Genomic DNA, 13,018 nt, shown 5'->3' with positions numbered 1-13,018 from the left:
AATATCAAAAAAATGCGAAAAATGCAAAATAATAGGAGAAGAATTTTTAACAAACGGCCGATTATTTTTTACATCCAAAAGTATAGCATTTACAACATTTTGCTGCATCTTAGTCATTTCAATCAATTCTTTACAAACATCAACACAAGATTCGTCATTTAGCATGTTAAGTATAAAATTAAGTATTTCAAAATCTGTCTTCTTTATCAGATACATACACTCATATTTTAATGCTTCATCTTTTTTTACTTTTTCAAGCACAAGAAATAAAATTTTTATGGTCCATTCGCGTACTGAAAAATCTTCACTTTCTATTTGTATCTCGGGATTTTTATCATCTTTGGTTTCTCCATCAATTTTGAACTTGGATACGAAGACGGCAGATTTTATATATTTGACTATATCGTGGCTAAGCGTCGTGTGGCGAGAAACGAGGGTGTATAGAAGATGTAAAGTCTCTGGAAGCGTATCAGAGTTTTGTATTATTTCTTTGAAAAGTATTACAGGTGCTGTTGTTGTTTTGGCCACCTCGAGATAACTGTCGAAATTTGTTGATACTCTCTTGTTCATATGGGGATAAATAAATTTCCTAAATAATATTTTAAATCTTAAATCTTTAATAAGACGTTTATCTATCTTTAGTTTTTTTTGAAAATACAATTATTCTTTTATGAATTATTTAAAGACATGGGATGAACTTGTTAAACGTTTAATATAATAATTTATCATTCTTGTACGGGGAATAATGTAATCAACTATCTATGAATTATTTAATCTTAATATGAATTATGCATTTTCTGATTTTTTATACTGTTATTAAACCTGTCTGGAGAATAATGTAATCAATTTTTTATGAATTATTAGATCTTAATAAGAATTATGCATTTTCTAATTTTTACATTGTTATTAAACCTGTTTGAAGAATAATGTAATCAATTTTTTATGAATTATACATTTTCTAATTTTTTATATTTTTATTAAACTTGTTTGAAGAATATTGATTTGATTTTTTATGAATTATTAGATCTTAATAAGAATTATGCATTTTCTAATTTTTTATATTGTTATTAAACCTGTTTGAAGAATAAAGATTTGATTTTTTATAGTTTATTTGGTTCTGATATGTATATTTTTACTTCAACTATTTATGATTTATTTAATATGAATAGGAAAAGTCCATTTTCTATTTGTTAATTAATTTATAATTCTAACGTTAACAATAAATATTTAATTTCAATGGCTCATTAAAAACTAAAAATTTGTATTTTTTTATATTAAATATATTAATTCTTGAGTAAAAAGGTATGAATCAAAAGCACATAATTTTAAACTTGAATCATATTTAATTCTCCATACTGTAATATAATTATTTTTTAATTTCTAATATATAATTCTTTTAGATATTTCAATTTGGTTTGGACTTAGATCAACTGGACAATTGTCATTTACAATTGAAATTTATTTGTCTGTCTTAGCTTAGAACAGAATATATTATATTTAAAAGTAATTTATGCCATATGTCGTAACATGGGATGGTGTGGCAACACAATATCATATAAGATATCTGAAAGAACTTGATGTCGCAAACTAAATGAAGTAATTTACCCAAGCTATAGCATTGAGGAAAACTCTTGAACTATTAAGACCTGAAAAGAGGTGAGGTATGGAGAAGATGTAAGAGAAAAGGATATAGCCAAGTACATAGACATGATTTGCCCATAGAAATCAATCACGTTATGCTTGAAGAGAAGATCTAAAATCACAATACAAGAATTAGCCCATAGATAAAACGATATTGTAGTAATTCTATTTAAATTTAAATGGTTTAAATGTAAATTAAAAACAACAATAAAATCGTATAAGTCGTATATTAAAAAGTTTGCCATGCTAAAAAGCAGAGGCACGAACAATATGGTTGTGTTAGATACTCGAAACAATAAGTCTCGAAAAGATAAGCTATTTATAAGCGGGTTGTAAAGAAGATGAGTATAAATATGGTATGCTCTAAAAATCTAAGTAAGGCAAGTTAGCCGAAAGAGAGAACAAAAAAGATATAACCAACCTATAAACTAAAATTAATTATTTAAGTCACAAATATTATAATTTTCCCCTTCAAAGTAACACTTAAAGTTTTGTCAGTTGGAATAGAATAAAAAGTATTAAGATAAAACTAATCCCTAAATTCAAATTGTATTTTATACATAAATATATTAAAAAATTCCTGTTTTATAGTCACATTTAAAGTTTTTTTGGTTGAAATAGGGCAAAGATATATTTTCAATTTTTATAGTTGAATGAAAATAAAATTAAAAAGGGAAACAGCAACATAAAAATAATAGATCCGGTTCAAAACGTTTTTTTTTGTAATTTTAAGAAAAAATATATAAAGAAAACCGAGTGCTTGAAAATAAAAAAAATAGCCGACAAACATAAAGAGATTTAGTTTGTGATGCCTATTTTCTAAATTTTAACAAAAATATGAAGATATTTTTTATTTTTTAATATGATAAAATAAAAATAGTACTCACTTTTGTATTTGAAGCCACATTTTTATTTTTTTTGAAAATATTAATGCCAATGGTATTCAGGTAACTAATTTATTACTGTATAAAATTAAGTAGATATATTTAGATTAAAAGACAAAAGTATTACGAACATTAATCTAAGCGATATTTATTGGAACTAAAACCACCCAAATCAAAATTTATAGTAAAGATATCAATATTTTAAAAAAAATTATAGTTAAATGTTTTTAGTAAGATTTATTTTGGTGTTTCCGTAAAATTTAGTGGATATTATGGAGAAATAGTAAAAAAAATGAATTATATAAATTCTAGTCAAATATAAAAATGTTTAGTTGAATTACAATAAATACACTCACTATATATTCTATAAATAAATATATAATTCGTAAATAATTGAAATAAAAAAGATCGATGGGAAATAATATTTTTTTAATGTATTTAGATAGTGGTCGTTTCATATATTCTCAAAGCCAGTTATGATTAATATTTTTTTATTGTGAATTATATCTCGATAACTTCTTGGCATTTAATTTTAAAGTTGCACTGGATTTTTTTTATATTGATATTATTGTGAAAAAAACTTCAGTCTCTACGAATTAAATAGAACAACATAATATGTTTCTGAAAGAACCCGGCATAAATTTAACTAGATTGCTGCATATCATCTAAAAAATAGTTTGGATTAAGAAAAAAAACTACTCTAAACCAAATAATTATTGATTTATAAATTCTTCTCTATCTCTTCAAAATACACAAAGTTTATATAAAATTCGTTTTGCTTCTTTTTTTTTCCATTTAAATATAATTTTTTAAACAAAAATAATTTTCAGCGTGTTCGCTAATTTTTGTCTTGATATATTAAGGGCCTACTCTTAATCTTTCGTCATTTAAATTCACGGAAGAGCTCAACAGTAAGTATTTGAACACTTCAATCAAGTCACTAATTCTGTGAAACATATTCATTATACGAAACAAAATTTGATTACTTGCAATTGCGTTCTGGAATTGATTAATTTTATTATAGCACCCCAATCAAGTTTATTTTAAAACCCAAATCATTATTTTACTGTGGAATGATCCTAACCAGTGTTTTCTATATCCATTGCTTCTAGGTGGTATTAATTACCCTTATTTAATTTAATAAGCCATTACACATGAAGAATTCGAACCTTCAATCATTTAAATTAAAGATTCTAGGTCGAACATCGATACTAAACCGAAAAATACACCATTTTTGTGAATTTCCTTTTTTATTTCTTTAAACACATAACAATATAAAAGCATTAAGACTGCTTATTCGAATAATGAAGTAAAAACTTATAACCCATGAATGTATTGTGCGATAATACATAAAGGGGCAACAAAAATACCATTCTAAGATAATATTGATTAAAAAATCTTAGATTAATAACCTGTACACGAAATAATTGATGAATGTTTTGTGCGTATATACATAGAGAAGCAACAAAAATACAATTCTAAGAAAATATTAATCAAAAAGCCATAGTTTAATAACCTGTACACAAAATAATCCATGAATATATCGTGCGGAAATACATAAAGGGGCAACAAAAATCATATTATAAAAAAATATTAATCAAAAAGCCATAGTTTAATAACCTGTACACAAAAATACAATTTATTTTTCAAGATATTAAGAAGCAATATATTTTAATTATGAAAGAATGGTAGATTTTTTTTAAAATAATTAAATAAAATTTTCAAATGATGTTTTATTGATCATAAGTTAATTAAATTTAGATAACTTGTTAATATAATCGATTTTGAAGCTCGATAGATGTATTTTAATATTGATTTTACGATACTTTAGAGGTATCTTTTTTTAGAAAATAATATTCTAATTACAACCATATATAATCAGCTAAACTCAGTTCAAATTAAATTATTATTCCATTATTTTTTCCCAAAGAAACAGGCTATTTTTTTAAAGAACAGCTTGATTGGTATTAGATATCTTTATTATGCCATTTATCACACATCATTTAGGCCTCGTATTTTTTACAACTCTTATCATGAATTTAATATGAATATTGTTTTTTAGATCTAAGTAAGTTGCTATATATCTAAAAATTGTAATTTTCTATATCTTTGCATATTTTATTGAAGAATAAAATTTTATACAAAGAAAAAAAATTTAAACAATTTTTATATTTATCTGAACTAAAAATCAATGCTAATGCATATTTTTTGATCCAATTTCATATTAAAAGAAATATGAACATATATTTATTATCATAAAAAGCAACCCGCTAATTGAAATATGAATATTTATCTTTGATAATGAGTTATATAATATTTAAAGACCATATAAAATAAAATCCGGGCAATAAAAGGATCAGTTTCTTTCTAAAACTTCGCATCAGTTGCTAATATAAAATATTATGAAAAAAAATCTTCGGCGTTTGCATTTTTTTAAAACAATCAGAAGATTTATGAATTCCTGCTTATATGCAAATATACCACTTTCCGTAAAGTTAAATATCTATATTTTATAATTTACAGCCTGCATAAATAAATTGATCAAAATAATCATCAATCTACAGAAAAAATTTATTAGACCTAAAAAAATATCGTTATTTGTTTTTCAATATTTTTATTTAAAACTCAAATTTTAAATAATTAGCTCTTTGATTACATCATGCAAAAATTTATTTTTTACTTAATATAAATGTGTATAATGATAAAGATAAGTTTCGGAATTCCATGATTTACGGTAAAAAAAACTATTCACCAGTGTAAGAATATATTTAACGAACCAACAGGCATATATGAGCATAGATAAAAATTCTATAATTGTTAAACCATGTCTTTTTTTACAATAGGATTAAAGATAAAATAACTTCAAAATCTTTAAATTCTATATTTTTTTTAATAAGGATGAAATAAAATTTTATTTTTAATTTTTATTACCCATTCACTTGGGAATAATGCATATGCAACCAATTTCATGCCCAAGTATTTTCTTTGTTTCACAACTTCAAATATGCATATATATATTTTTGTAAAACCACAGTTATTTTTTTATAGCCCAACAACAAAGTGCATTTTTATTTGGTTTTCTTTTTGGGTTAAGTTTAACATCGAAAACTAATTTTTTCTCATCTACACTAAGTTCTGTTTCCTTAATAGTTTCTTTAAGATCAACTCTTTCTAAAATTCTACTTAAATCAGGAGCCACACTCGAGGGGTTACTGACCGAACTCCCTTCAACAATATTATCCTTGCATTTTATTTTCTCATTCATATGATCTTTGTCTTTAGCTTCGTCAAAAGTCAACTCCTGATTTTCAATAACTTTAATCGAACAACAAGGGAGTTCCGAGCTTTCTTCATCATCCAGCTCATTTATACACTCTCTTTCTGTCCTCATTATGCCCATTGCGCCAGAGAACAAACGTGCATTTTCTATCTCCTTTTCGTAACCAGATAACTTTGGAGCTATCGTTTCTTCTATTAGAGATGAAGATATCGTTGAATCAGAAGATATTGACTCTTGATCGCCCAAATGCTTTAATAGATCCATAAAAAATTCACTTGTTTTTTCTCCAATAAAGGGAAAACTCCAATTTACTCCATCAAGAAAGTTTGGTAGGTAGAAAGGATGATCGACCGATCCAAATTTTTTAATTTGGATTCGTTCACCATTTGCTTTTATTACAGCTCCATAGTTGTTATAGGCATCACAATAATTCGGAGCGGAAAATATGGTGATCACAGATGGTTGCTCTTCTTTTTTTTCCTGAAATTTCTTTGTCAATCCTGAAATTATTGAGCCGTTTCTTGTATTTTGTTGTATTCTGTATCCATTGAGTTGAACTTCATGGCCTCTAATCAAACAAACCAATTTATTTTTAGTTAAAAAATTTTTTACGGCTTTGGGTGTATAAAAATACGAACAGTTTCTTTGAACATTGGCTAAATATTCTTTACCATGCCATGACATCGTGTCATAGTTTGGATGGGGGTCAGACCAAAGTATATCACAGAAAATACCAGATAGAGGTGGTTCACATTTTCTATCGAACGAGTTTATCAGTTCAAGATTATCAATGAGGGGTGATATACCACCATGTGAACAGAAAAAACTTTGGTTTACAACTGCCGCTATAGGCAAAGTTTGGAAAGAGTCACAACAGAGTTGATAAACATTTTCATCGTACTTATGAATACACTCTTCTCTAAAAGTGAAATAACGGGTCATCCGAAGAGTCTCATGATTACCACGCAATAAAAAAATATTATTAGGATAGTAAATTTTAAGCGACAAAAGTAAAAAATAAACTTCAAAAGAAAACTTTCCTCTATCAACATAATCACCAAGAAAGAGAAACGTCCCTTTCTTAAGGTCATATTCGCTTAATATATTGATAAGATCATAGTATTGACCATGGATATCACCAATAATATAAACATCTTCTTCTACTGGTTTATCAATTTTCAATAGATTTGGTTCTTTTGTTAAGATGTCTTTCGAAACATTGATGATTTGATTTATATTGGATTTTGAAATTCTTCCTTCGTTATAAAAATGCTCTAGTAACACTCTATAATCTAAGACATCTTTAACTTGATCACGAAATAGCTCTTCTTCAACAAAATGGTATGCAGGTATCGGGATATGTGGCATGTTTCGCTTACCATGGTCAATAATACTGTTTTCTATTCTACTAATCGTGATGGGAACTTCGGAATTATCTATCGAAATGTTATCATTTATTTCTATGTTCTTCATCCTATACATCTCCTTTATATTTCATGTATATATGTCTGAATTATCTTATTGGCTTCTTAAAAGGAGAAAATAACAAGTAATCATAGAATTTAAATTTGATAATAAATATTTATCTTTTATCTCTGATATCCCTCTTGGTCCAGTGGTGAGGATATGTGACTTTCACTCACAAGGCCCGAGTTCGATTCTCGGAGAGGGAATATTTTACTTTTTCAAGTATTTTATTGATTCTTAGTTATGATAAGGATAAAATGAATATCATATTTTATTTTGATGTTGAAATACAATGAATCTTCTAATAATTCAAGGTATTTTTGATTAAGTCTTTCAGATACTTTAGATAACATTATTAGAAAGCGGATTTTCTATAAAGTTCTGTCAATCAAATATTTTGATATAATGTGATTTATTAATAGAATGGTACACCATAGAAATTACGATCAGCAGCCATATATTTTTCACCCTACTCTTTTGTTTAGAATATATACAGTGGTGGGTTGGTGATACGCTTAAAAGGCATAAGTTTTCAATATTTCTGAATTCTAATGACGTGATTATAAATTTAATTATTTTCAATTGGTGATAGGAATGAAGGATATATAATTAAAGTGAATAATGTCTATTTCATACAAAAGACAGCATGAAAATAAATTATAATAAGACTTATCTGCGAATAATGATTTTAAATCATTAAAATGTTCGTAATTCCTAATTAAAAATTTAAAAGGTAGAGAAAATATTAACTAATATTTCATGGAGGCTTTGCAAAATAATTTCATCTGGGATATTCAGAGAATATTTACAATGTATGTTTTGTTAATTTTTTAATAGCGAAAAATTGATATATGTTTGGTTTTTATTTTTTTTTAAAAAAATTAGGTTCATATAATATAAACAGCACACGGTCTATTTATTTTGATTTCAAACCACCCCTATTATCTTAAACAAATCATCTGTTTTTATCTCTTGCTTTATTTTAAACCCACTTCATGTCATGTATTAGCATCACATTTTTATTTTGGAAATTTTTGTTGTCCCTTGGTTACCATATGACGATGTTGTTAAAAAAATAATTATGCTTTGTGGTTTTCAATGCGCCTTGTTTTTTTGAAGCTGATTAATTTGTTTTTTCATTCAGAAAATTTTCTTGGTTTAAATTTAGTTGTCGTTTGTGATTTTATTGTTTTTATAAATAATTTTAAAGCTATATTATTTGAATTTTAAATATGATTTTTTTATATTCAAAAGAAATTATTTGAATATTTATAAAGCGTTATTTTCGACTTAAATTATATATTTTTTTTCGGGTAATTTTTTATAAGATACGTTAATTTTGTTTTTATTCTCTGTTTTATTGAAGTTTGTATTTAAATTTGTATTTTGTTATAATTATTTTTTTACGAGTAATTTTTTTGCACAATTTTACCATTTTCATCAAATATCAGATTTCTTCAGATTAATTATCTTTTAAAACCTCTTTAGAGATCAAAAATTTTTATGTGATGGGTAATATTTAAAAACTACCACTATTATCGATTTAATATAATATATTTGATTATTCTTCATATTTTATTGGTTTATTATAGGGTTTTATTTCTTAAGATTCAATATTCCACATTAAAATTATTTTATTTAGTGTCGTACTTTTAATCCAACTATGAATTTTTTTGTAAAATAATATTTTGAATTAATTTATATCCCGACGTTTTTTATATATAATGCGCAAGCTATCATTTATATTTCCGCAATATATTATTTTTAACCACCAGTCTTCTAATAATTTCCATAAATTTTACTTATTTTCTGAGATAAATATTGTTTTACCCACAAAAAACAATAAAACAAAAATTTAACAGATAATTGAAATATTTTCGAATAATTTAATTACGCAACACATAAATTTACGAGAAACTTGTTTAAATCGTCCCTCTACTCCCATGGTTTCGCTAAAGCCTTTATAACTATTTTGATTTCATATAAAGTTATGCACTATATTGCCAAGAAGGGCGACAAAGATTATTCAAAACAGTTATTTTTTTATAAATGATCCCAAAATTACTATAACACAATTTGATGGACATATTATCGCTATTATCGATCATATGCTTTAAGTACTCGGTATATCACAATTTCTAACGACTTTGAATACTTGTGTAATTATTTGAGCCATTTTATTAACTACATGTCATATAAATAGTTTTATTTTAGTAGCTTCGTAGAAGTCTTAACCTATTGTTAAGTTTTACATAGAATCAAGTTAGTAGTCTTAAGATCAGCCCTTGATACAAAACCAAACATATCTGACATTGATGATTAAATTAATACTAAATGATGTCATAAAGTTAATCAATTTTTACATAATCTTAAACATTGCTTCCGTATAAAAATTTAAAACATAAAATATGTTTTTATTTACGAGGGTAAAAAGTTTAAATGATTTTATGGATATATAAAACAAAATAAATATAATTATCCCTATTTTTAGTAAAAAAAATTGCGGTCCAATATTCGACTTTCAATCTAGAAGATTACAACTGACCATAAAATAATTGAAGGAAAACCGAATATATTGTAATTTAGTTTAAATCAACACAAAAAAATATAGGACCCACATGAAAAAAAATAACGCCATAAATTAGAAATCAAAGTTCCCGGCCACTGTATTCATATAACTTTGATTTTTTGTCGTCTACATGTACCTAAGATTCTGTCGATAGTGCTAACAAAAAAAATTATATATAGTTCTCCTATGACTTAATACTTAAATACAATTCAATCTTGTTCCTATAGACTAAATGTTTGCTCGTTGTCCTGTATGGCGGAAAATAATTTTAGAATTATATTAAAGCAATGCGTTCATGCTCACTAATATTGTAAAATCAATATTGGTATCTCAAATACACATTGCATATGTCCTTAATATAAAAACGTAGTAAAAATCATAACACTTTTCATTATTTAACAAAATTCTATTACTTATTACAAATTGAATGATAAATTTTTGCTCCAATCAAAGGTCACATTATCCTGGTTCATTCGACTTTATCATAATTTAGATTTTATAAAAATATAGTTAATATAATTTTTTTACAGGTATTGATTCTGACAATTAAAGTTTGGGTTTCTTTTATGAACGCACAAAACCTTTACAAATATATTCTACATGTATATTTTGGCAAGAGTTATGCCCAAGCTCCATATAAATTCGCAAAAATAAATATCAAATTCGCTTCATAAAATAGAAAAATAACTAGATAGTAAAAAGCTCTCTAAATCAACAATTTAATAACAAGAACAATAATGTATTTGATTTTGTGAGGTTTCTAGATATAAAAAATCGTAACTCACAACTATAGGAATAGAATTATCATGGAAGCGGAGACATACACAGATTGTAAGGGTTTTGAGATACAGGTAATAAATACGTTTTTAAGCCCGTTTATGAAAATTTGGTTTATAAGTTGAATTGATAATTTGGTTAGCTCTATAGATTCAACCAACAAATTTTATTTGTTGAAAAATAAGCACAAATTTCATATTAAAACTACCTTGTGAATTAATTAATGATTATTTTTAGATTTTTGAAGAACCTTTTAAAAATATTGGAACATAGTTTTTTGGGTAAATCGGTCTAGAAAGCAATCAACATCTTTTCTAAAAAGGTTATTTAAACTCCAAATCGATAGTAGCATTAATATGTAGATTTAGATTTTATTAAATGACCATTATGTTTATCTATGGTTTTTATATGCATAGATTTTATTACACACAACAAAATTATATTTTATCTGATGTTTCTATCGGCTATATTTTTTTTTCAGTTGTAAAACAGATATAGAAACAGAAAATGTATTTTCAAAAATAAGATACTAGTATTCATTAATAAAATAGCTGTATTTTATGCTTAAAAACTTTAGATCTAATTATTGTTCCATTCAAGCATGAAGATCATAATAAATACCAATATAAAATAAATTACATTGTTTATAATAGATACTTTTAAAATATAATTTCCCTTAATTTTTATTTTATCTAGTCTATCGTTTTTATATCACGTAAAAAAAAATTTAAAATTTTCACCTCGTTCTTTTGCGAAGGTTTATAGACTTAAAAAAATACGAATCAATTTAAAACGCGTTAATATGATTATATGGTTAGAGATGTAAAAAATTAACAATTCTTTTTTTACAATATTATAAAAATATATTCAAACAGAGTGCCGAATCAAATGGTATGAGGCCGAATTTTTTTTAAAATACATGAATATTTTTTACAATAACTTGTAATTTAAATGAATATATTCTTCCTGTTATAAATGAATTTTTAGATGCGATATTAATGAAAAATCACACGAGAATAAAATAAATTTTGAATCAGCCGTGTCATAAAAGCGCATTTTAAAAATAATATTACAGATAATAGAACTATATGGATTTAGAACAAGTAACTCTATTATTCTAAAGTCTTTTCCGTGAAAATAAACAATTAGGCGCACAAAATAAAATAATTATATATTTACTGCTTCAAAGTTGTAATATGGTTACAAAAATAACAATTATCCATGGAATCACATATCTTTGTAGAAAATAAAGGACAGCATATTTAATAATTATTTCAAAAAACAGCCGGTAATTGCAATTTTAAATAGTAAATATAATTTTAGATATAATAATCAAAAAGTAGTAAAACCCATTTAAAAACGTTAACATCTATTTTATTTTATATCATCAGAATTACTACAAAGATATGCAATTTTTTGACACATTAATGCCTATTATTTATTTTTCAAGCATTAATTCACCCATATAATGCATATTGTTTATATAAAAATGAATAATAAAGGATAATTTAGTTTAATTTACAAATGTAAAACAAGAATAATACCATATGTAATGACTTGGGATGGAGTAGTTATAAACTTCCATATGAAATATGTTAAGTAGTTAAAAATCCTAGACGAAGTGGAAGCATATATACAAGCTCTCACACTACGCAAGACACTTTAACTCATCTCATTTGAGAGAAAAGAGCAGTTGATTAAGATAGATCAGGGGAAGGTGTCAAAAGATTCATCAAGGAGTTGTGCAATATTCCCAAGGGGTTGGCCACGTCTAGATATATAAAATTGATAATAAGAACATTTACCAATAAATAAAATAGGATATATTATTAAATATAACCAATTGAATTTCCAGGGAATCATTGCCCAAATCACATATTTATTTTATGGCTCTTTAAATTGTAAAAAAGTTATAAACACATACACGTTAATTTTTATAATGCTTCTTCTTCATAAACAAATATAATTATGTCTCTCTGTAGTTATGCCATTTAAATGCATTAAATTCAAATTTGATTTTTCAATATTTTGATCATTTACACGAAAATTTTTGGTTTTAATTGGTGAGATAACCCTTAACAATATATTGCCATTCTTTAATAAATGGGTTATATTTTAAAGGAACATAATTCGCATAAATAAAACAAATTTTAAGGATTGTATAATGCTTTTAATTGTAGAAATCACACAAATTAATCAAAAGAACCTTATAATATGCCAAAAAGTCTTTTTATTTAGAATTAGGATGTTAAATCCATAATCAGGCTGATTTTAAAGGGGTTTATTAGATAACCCAGAATTAATAAAATAGCACTATCCTCGATATAATGTAAATGTTTTTTACAGATTGGCACCAATTATCATAAGTAATGTAATATATGAAATCGAAAAATTCATATT

General features: G+C 25.3%; 1 non-coding gene across 1 annotated transcript; it reads left to right on the top strand.

Moving 5' to 3' along the window:
* Positions 1-7,406: 7,406 nt before the first annotated feature.
* Positions 7,407-7,478, top strand: TRNAE-UUC (transfer RNA glutamic acid (anticodon UUC)). Its single transcript has one exon. It is a non-coding gene; the product is annotated as a tRNA-Glu (tRNA).
* The last annotated feature ends 5,540 nt before the right edge of the window (positions 7,479-13,018 follow it).

Source organism: Rhyacophila brunnea, unplaced genomic scaffold (assembly GCF_057557595.1).
Source record: "Rhyacophila brunnea isolate RB1 unplaced genomic scaffold, BYU_Rbru_1.0 scaffold_116, whole genome shotgun sequence".
In the NCBI taxonomy this organism is placed as follows: Eukaryota; Metazoa; Arthropoda; class Insecta; order Trichoptera; family Rhyacophilidae; genus Rhyacophila; species Rhyacophila brunnea.
This window is presented reverse-complemented; position numbering and strand designations above follow the sequence as displayed.